Source organism: Misgurnus anguillicaudatus, chromosome 21 (genome assembly GCF_027580225.2).
Source record: "Misgurnus anguillicaudatus chromosome 21, ASM2758022v2, whole genome shotgun sequence".
Classification (NCBI taxonomy): Eukaryota; Metazoa; Chordata; class Actinopteri; order Cypriniformes; family Cobitidae; genus Misgurnus; species Misgurnus anguillicaudatus.
This window is the reverse complement of record NC_073357.2, coordinates 3,969,234-3,976,928: the sequence shown is the minus strand read 5'-3', so window position 1 is coordinate 3,976,928 and position 7,695 is coordinate 3,969,234. Positions and strand designations below refer to the sequence as shown.

General features: G+C 40.1%; 1 long non-coding RNA gene across 1 annotated transcript; it reads right to left on the bottom strand.

Annotated features, from left to right (window-relative positions):
* Positions 1–4,309: 4,309 nt before the first annotated feature.
* LOC141353153 (uncharacterized) lies at positions 4,310–5,651 on the bottom strand. Its single transcript, XR_012360181.1, has 3 exons — positions 5,440–5,651; positions 5,267–5,360; positions 4,310–5,197 (listed from the first exon to the last, which is right to left on the bottom strand). It is a non-coding gene; the product is annotated as an uncharacterized lncRNA (long non-coding RNA).
* Between the last annotated feature and the right edge of the window lie 2,044 nt (positions 5,652–7,695).

Genomic DNA, 7,695 nt, shown 5'->3' with positions numbered 1-7,695 from the left:
TGTCCATTTCATTATTTATTAAAAAACGGAATTGACATGGAATTTGACTTACCGTGCGTTCACACCAGACGCGGTAGAGGTGGCAAAAACATGCTATTCGTGTGTATTTGAACGCTTGAACATTTTGAGTTTCCCCGCTACATTCGCGCATGAAATTCAAGTCATTTAAAACATTCATGTGGAAATTCGTGTCATGGGAGGGGCTTCTGCAACTCTGCTTGCTTCCTGTAATCACGTCACTACTAGAGCAAGCTCCTGATTGGTTAACGCGCCGCCAAAGTTCAGATTTTTCAACTTGTGCGTTTCCCGCGGCAAATCTCAATTCGCGCCATTCCCGCGTCCTCATTTGCGCCGCAGGACCTCCAGATGCGTGTAAACACGTCTTTACATTGACTTAACATTGAAATCACTCGCGCTTGACGCCTTTACCGCGGCTGGTCTGAACGCAGCATTAGAGTTGGAACCCTGTTAAACAGGATTTTTTTGGGGATTTACAAATCCTTTGGAACTTTTGGCATAACGTAAGTACACGACTGCATGAAATATATCACACTGTGCAAGTGTTTTTTTTATATTTTATTACAAAAACAGTACATATTGAAGCTTAAAGCAACACTATGTAGTTTTTCGACCTTTAAGTGATGTCTCTAAAATTATTTCAGTGATAGAACAACTTTTAACTGGACAAATTGTACTGTTGCTGCAACCCGAGCAGCCTCCTAGCTGCTACAAGCACACTCTGAAAGTGGCGGTGGAGGGTAGAGCACACAGCCCCGCCCCTCCCCCTGCCTGCAGAAGAGTGTCTGATACCAGGAACTGTTGCGCTTTTCAACCACATGAGGGAGCTGTAAGTTATTTTTACATGGAAACTACATAGTGTTGCTTTAAACACCAGATGGTTTTAGAAAGTCTATAGTAACCATTTTAACTCAATGAGGAATTATTAATCAATGAAAAAAAAATTCATTGAACTCCTTAAAATCAGTTAAGCACTTTTAGCTTTGTTTACAGCAACTCATCACTAGTTAACATATGAAATCGTGAGTTAAAAAGATTTGTACAGTGAATTTGATGATACATAAAAGTTCAATGTGTTGCCTAGATGGCGCCAATTTTCTGTGAAAACATGCCCCAGTAATGGGGCATTTTGTTGATTGGTTCGGAGCTATATCAAAAATATTTTAGTCCAAATTCACAAATCTTATTTTAGGTTGTTTTGAAGTAAGTGTTTAAAACCACTATACATTTTTTGAAGTTTTCAAGTTTTGAAACGAACCCGAACAACTAGCCCCGGTCCCCAGTATATTCAGCTTCATCTCATGGGAATTTGTACATATTTTACAAGTTGGCTAATTTTTACGATTATTGCGGGAAAAAAATACAATAGTGAAAACCCCACTCCTAAGTCCAATATCGCAGAAGCAAATGCAAATTGTACAAAAATGTATGAATGTGGCCGTGCAAATTAAAACAAATTAGACACCTCATAAAATCTGTACGATTTTATTGATGATATATTTATAAATAAAAATGATTAGAATATCCATCATGTTGGTTTTTCTTGTCATTTGTTGTAATCCCTGGCACAAGCAAATTAACTGCATTTAATAAAAGTAATTTACAGTGAATCTGGAGAATGTTAAAAAAAATTCATAGCTTACATTCAGAGAAAACAAGATGTGTGGATCAACTGTAATGTCAAACCCAGATGTCCACATAATGTGTAAGATTACCTTAAAGGGACACAAGGCAGCATTTTTATGTTAATAAATCATCTTCGTAAGTCGGTATATGGTTAAATGACTCATTACATGACGAATGAAGACCCTCTCGCCCGCCCCTACCGTCTGTAGGAAGAATACCCCACTTGCAAGTTCGCTGTATCCGACCCGGTGTCATTCAGTCTCGTAAAGTCTCAGATATAGAAAGCATTTACTCCCAGACACTAGGGGGAGCTAGTAGAGAAATAATACTCAGACTTGCCTGGTGTGCCTTTAAGTTCTCAAGAAAGTGTTTGAACTCTCTGTCAGCAGATAAAATATTTTCTTTATGTATGATGAACGTGTGTAGTATGAATTCTGGACGTTATACTGTGCGTCCGCCATGTTTGCATTGTCCTGTGACCCCCCGTATGTTGTTATTAGGGCATACTAACAACCACCCGATGTACCATGAAAAAGTTTCCTATTTGATAAGCTCACATTTCCTAATATTTTCTAAATCAGACGTCGCCTGTGGCTTTACGGGACAGCGAAGCATCCAGTGGTTGCACCTTTAATGTCTTTGGGGATGCTGTGTAAATCATCTGGATATTGTTCACATACTGTTTTGTGATTAGTACATGTCCGGACAAACGACTCATTCCTATACGTTATGCATAATATACAGGGATGGTATACTGGGAAATGGGAAAACCTTGGCAATGAAACAGATGCTTGTCCTTATTGCTGCACCACCTTATGTCCTCTTTATAACTTTCAAGGTTTTGGTTTGTTAGAAACCTCATAGTTTGGATCTAAGTCCACCTGGGATGTAATTCACCATGAAGGGGATAATAAATATTCGTAATCATAATGAAATAAGTCTTCTACACATCATCAAAGACAAACTCCTCCAGGAGCTCTCTCTGTGTTTCTTTGTCCGTGTTTAAGTAATGAGGAATTGACTTGCAGAATGCATTCGTCTTTAATCAAGGTTTTAATTAAAACTTCACAGCATCATTTGATCTCAGCTCAGGATGAGTCTGTCTTTGTAGGACCCATGGCTGACATCAAACACAAATGTGTTGCTCACAAACTCAAGAAACCATCCTCTTCATTTGGATGAGACTTGCTTTCGTGTGCTGATCTGAGGCCAGGTTGGTGTTTTGCTGTTATAGATTGAGATATATAAAAAAGGGGAACATCAGCCAGCATGGGATCCATACCAGACAGATGGCATTGTGGGATAGACTGTTGTGATCAGAGCCGTGAGGATAATCAATAGATGAAACCTACTGATCAAAGCCATTGATTTCAATCTGAGCAAGGCTTTAATATATGACTTTGCTCACTTGTCTCATTACACAGTAGTTACTACAGCTAAATGATTATCAAGCTCTGAATAAAATTCAATTTTGTGCATTCCCAAAGTCCATGACTACATTTTTGTGAAGGAATAGACCCAGACCCCGGAGGCAGATCTGCACCGGATCCACTCCAAAGTCGCCAGCTCCGGTGAGGATTCGGCCCTTGCTATCTGGAGATGAACACAAACCCTAAAGAGCCCCCCCTTGATCTTTGTTTTCTCCAGTGGTGGACTTTAATGATAAGGACTGTTCCCAGACCTGAGGCGATAAGAGCTCAGCTCATTCAGTATACACTACAACAGCGCCGAGCAGTTCTGAGGTCTGTGGCATTCAACACCATTACTGTCGCTCTCATCGACTGATAGTGGCAAGAATACTGGAGAATAAACACTGAAGTCTTCTAATGGAGGCCAGGCTACATTTTCCCCAAGGCCAGAAGAGATGGGGCAGAGACGAGGGGTCAAAAGAAGCATCACTTTGTGTAAGAGCTGGCGGATTCTGACAGTCCTGACCTACATAAACCCTGTGGGTCTGCATACACTTATACTCAATAAAAGCATTTTTGAAATGCAAGAGTTTAAAACCTGAGTCCATAAAAACTCTTGTTTTTGTTTCAGTTGCCGCCTGCTTATTGACCAGTGCATGAACTTTATGGAGTTCAAATGACAATATGAAACTTAAAAAAGGAACTTAAATGAGTGAAATGTCCTTTGCTTCAAGTTTTGGTTTATCCAATTACTTGATGGTGACACACCTTTCTAAGGCTACGTCTACACCAGTGGCAGGTGGTGACTTCTTTTTTTGAGGGCGCACGATGCAAAGTTCATCACATCATGTATGTAGCTTGTCATGTGTGTGGTTCGTAATTTTAAAATATGTAAGATCGTGTGTCCATCACGTGTCATGCCAAAATAAATAAGTGCCTGCTGCAGAAGCGTCCAAAGGGTCTATGATAAAAGAGACACTCGCGTTTGTCAGATACTCGCATAATCTCATGCATAATCAGAGTTTAATATTAAGGGAGTGTCTAGCGTGTATTTTGGGAATGTGAGTGTCTCTTTTATCATAAATGGTTTTGACGTGTGTGCAGCAGGCACTTATTTTGACAAAACACTTGATACACACAGGATCTCTCGACACGCAGGACACACGCATGACAAACTTTACCTGTCGAGTAGAAACTTTAGGACTGAGGCATCAGTAAGAAGCCCAACCTGTGCTTTTAGCGCACCCCAGTGTAGCAGTACGGCACCGAGTGGGTACTAGAGTTGAGTAAGATTTACCACACTGTTACCAGATGACAATATATGATCGACTACGCCACCCTGGAAACCCAGGGAAATAGCCCTAAGGGCACACAGGTCCGTTCTGAGTGGGTGGGTGAGAGGACATGAGTCAAATATAGAAAAATAGAAAAGTTTTATTTGTCAGTATTCTATAAATAGTTGGAAATTTCACTTTAAAACTTAGACTGGCATTTTAAACATGATCAAGAAGAAGCTACTCAAGACACACAAACATTTCTCAATTTTAAGATCTCAAGAGCAGAGGTATCTGGAGGTCCAGGCCGGCTGCCAAATTTGGAAACCTAGTCGCCAAAATAATCCACTACAAATACCCACACACACACGTGAAGGGTTAAAATGTCAGAAGACACACAGCACTAAGTGTGAATATACCACACAAATGGCGACGTTGCTTGCATCCTCCAGAAACCCCCTAGCTCCTGTAACCAGACAAAAATTGAAAACACACAAAACAAAAATACAATCCAAAATAATAACACATGTCAAATAATCCAAGGGTCTAACAACATCACATAAATAAGACCCAATACCACAAAAACACATTGACATTAACATTAAATTAAACTAAATAAACATACATATGAGGTGCTTCAGACCAGTGGAAGTGAATAAACTGGGGCCAGATGAAACGCCCAACCAGTTTGCACAGTCAGAGGAATAGTGGACACAATACCCAGTAGCCACGTATAGTAGAGTCACAACGGTTGCCATGGGGATAAACGTCGAGGCAAAACAGCGACGCAGTCGCAATTATACACGATCACAGTTCATCATTGGTACGCTCGTGACTAGCCCAAGAGGCTCTCAGTTATGCAGGGAAGTCCTGCTGAGCAGAAAGATAATATTAAAAACAGAAACAAATATTTACACAAAAAGCTATAAATGTACATACCGCAAAACGATCCCGCCGCGCAAACCGCTCTGCAGTCGCGCACCATCTTGCAGTAAAGCAACTCAGTCAGAAACACCATGCTATCAATGGCATGCTATCAATGCCACCAAAAACAAAAATGTAAATAATTAGCCGCGGTCAATTTCTTGCTATATAAAACCGGCTACTCATACCTGTGTGGCGTGGGCAGCCAACACACAGCAGACGAGGAAACCAGCTTACAGTCCAAGCCTGCGGCAACCACGGATGACGTCACAAGGCCGATACCAAGACGCATGCCATATGACAAACACACATACCTTATATCAACCAAGAAAGGGGCGGGGCTTAAATTAAGCACAGGTGAATGAAATCCTCACTAACGAATTCAGTCACCCTGCTACACCAGCATGTGAAATAGTCTCCCAAAAACACTCTGGTCTAGTTTTTTCTTCAGAGGCCTTTCTCTTCTTGTCATACAATTCATAGACACCTTTTCTCTTGCAACCCTCTGACATTTTGAAACAAGACGGTGAGAACGCAAGCTTCAATGAATGATTGAAACCGTAGCCCACCACACATATACACCTGAAAGTGCGCATGTGCAGAAAGCGAACCTAGGGACGAGCACATACGACGGCCTTATGTCAACATATCATCAGAATGTTTGACAACTGGGTTGACCAACAGTCTAGATGATCCACCTGGAAAAATAAAATCTTCCGCTAAAAAGGTGAAACTTAACAAAAAAATTGGGTACAGAGGCATCAAGTTTGTTTATGCAAATTAAATCAGAACAATTTTGTTAAAAAGATGATATTTGTTTTGGACTGAAGAGGAAGATCTTTGACACTCCATCATCCTGGATATCAAATGCAGTTGACAGAACTAAGCACACAGAGCAATCTCTGCATGACAGCGTTAAACAACTAGTTCTAGTAAATGAGTGACCATTGCAGTTATACGTTCAGTAAAAGCTAACCCTGCAAGCAATTTTGCATTGAAAAGATCTCTAATAGCCGTCCAAACACAACCCAGACACCTATTTGCTAAAATAAGGCGAAATTAGGGCTATATGTATACTAGCAAGGGTAAATTTTGACTTGTTTTGTTCATACAACAACAAACATCTTTAAGAAAAAGTAATAAAATCGTATCACTTTAGCTAGGCCTTTATAGTGGCACCAAATGCGAGAGTCCTTCCAATGTCTCTGGATACATGTACTGTAGCTCAATGGGTAGCATATGGTGCATGGGTTTGATTCCCAGAAATGTCTGATGAACTGATGAAATGTCCCAGACAGCAGACAACTCTGGGCCGGATCCACAACGGATCTGCTGACTTCCCCAGAGTCGTCTGCTGTCTGGGGTACTTTGAATGCAGTGCAGGTCACTTTAGATATAAATCTTAACGTGTTATAGCTGCTATGAAATAATGGCTGAACACTAATGAATGACTAATGAATTGCTTAAATTATTGTCATTACAGACACTCAAGATTACGGGAAACTAAAACTCTTGCGTGAAAGTAAACTTTTAATGGAGAAGAACTGCTATCAGACTTCAGCAGAGCTTTCACAGAAGGTCATTGATCCGGCGTTTAATTAAGGGCGGCATTAGACCTTCTAGCACATTTAACACAACTTTGATGTTCAGTAATTGATTCAATTTCCTTAAAAGCCTCACAGACACTGATACGCCTTCACGGGATTACATCGACTCTGCCTCAGAAGTTTAAGAAACCTGCACACGTTAACACGTCGATGTTGTCTCTGCTGAAATCACTGAAGTAAAGTATGCACTACAGAAATAATACATCAGTACTGTGAGATATATGAAACAAAATAAACATGTTTTATTATGTAAATATATTCATGTACTGTATGTTTAAAAGACTGATGTCACCGCAAACTAATATACTAATTAGTGCTATTAAACGATGAATCGCGATTAATCGTATGCAAAATAAAAGTTAGTGTTCCCAGAATTTATGTGTATATTTTGTGTACACTGTTATACTTTTTATTGTATATATGCGGTAACTGCCCCATTACAGTACCATAACTGTACATGTTTTTTACAGTATGATGCCTTTACCGCAGTTCCATTTTACAGTAATACCCTTACTGTAACCTAGTTTTAAAAAATATATTGCCTTGAAGGGAAATCGAACCCAGGTCACCCATGTCACACAACCACAGTTCAACAGAGTCACTTAATAAAGTTACTCGCTACACTCCCCATGAAGCCTCTTCTGTCACTCTCCCGACACTCCGAGGAGCAAAATCTTGGCATCACTAGTGTTTCAAAGTCTTGAGGTCAAATTCAAATCTGACGGTCAAGCATTTATCCATAATCCCTTTCTTGTTTCTATCTACAATTCTCAATAAATTATTTACACCGCTGAAAAACAATTCACATTTTGAAATTTGCTTCACTGCTAAAAGCAT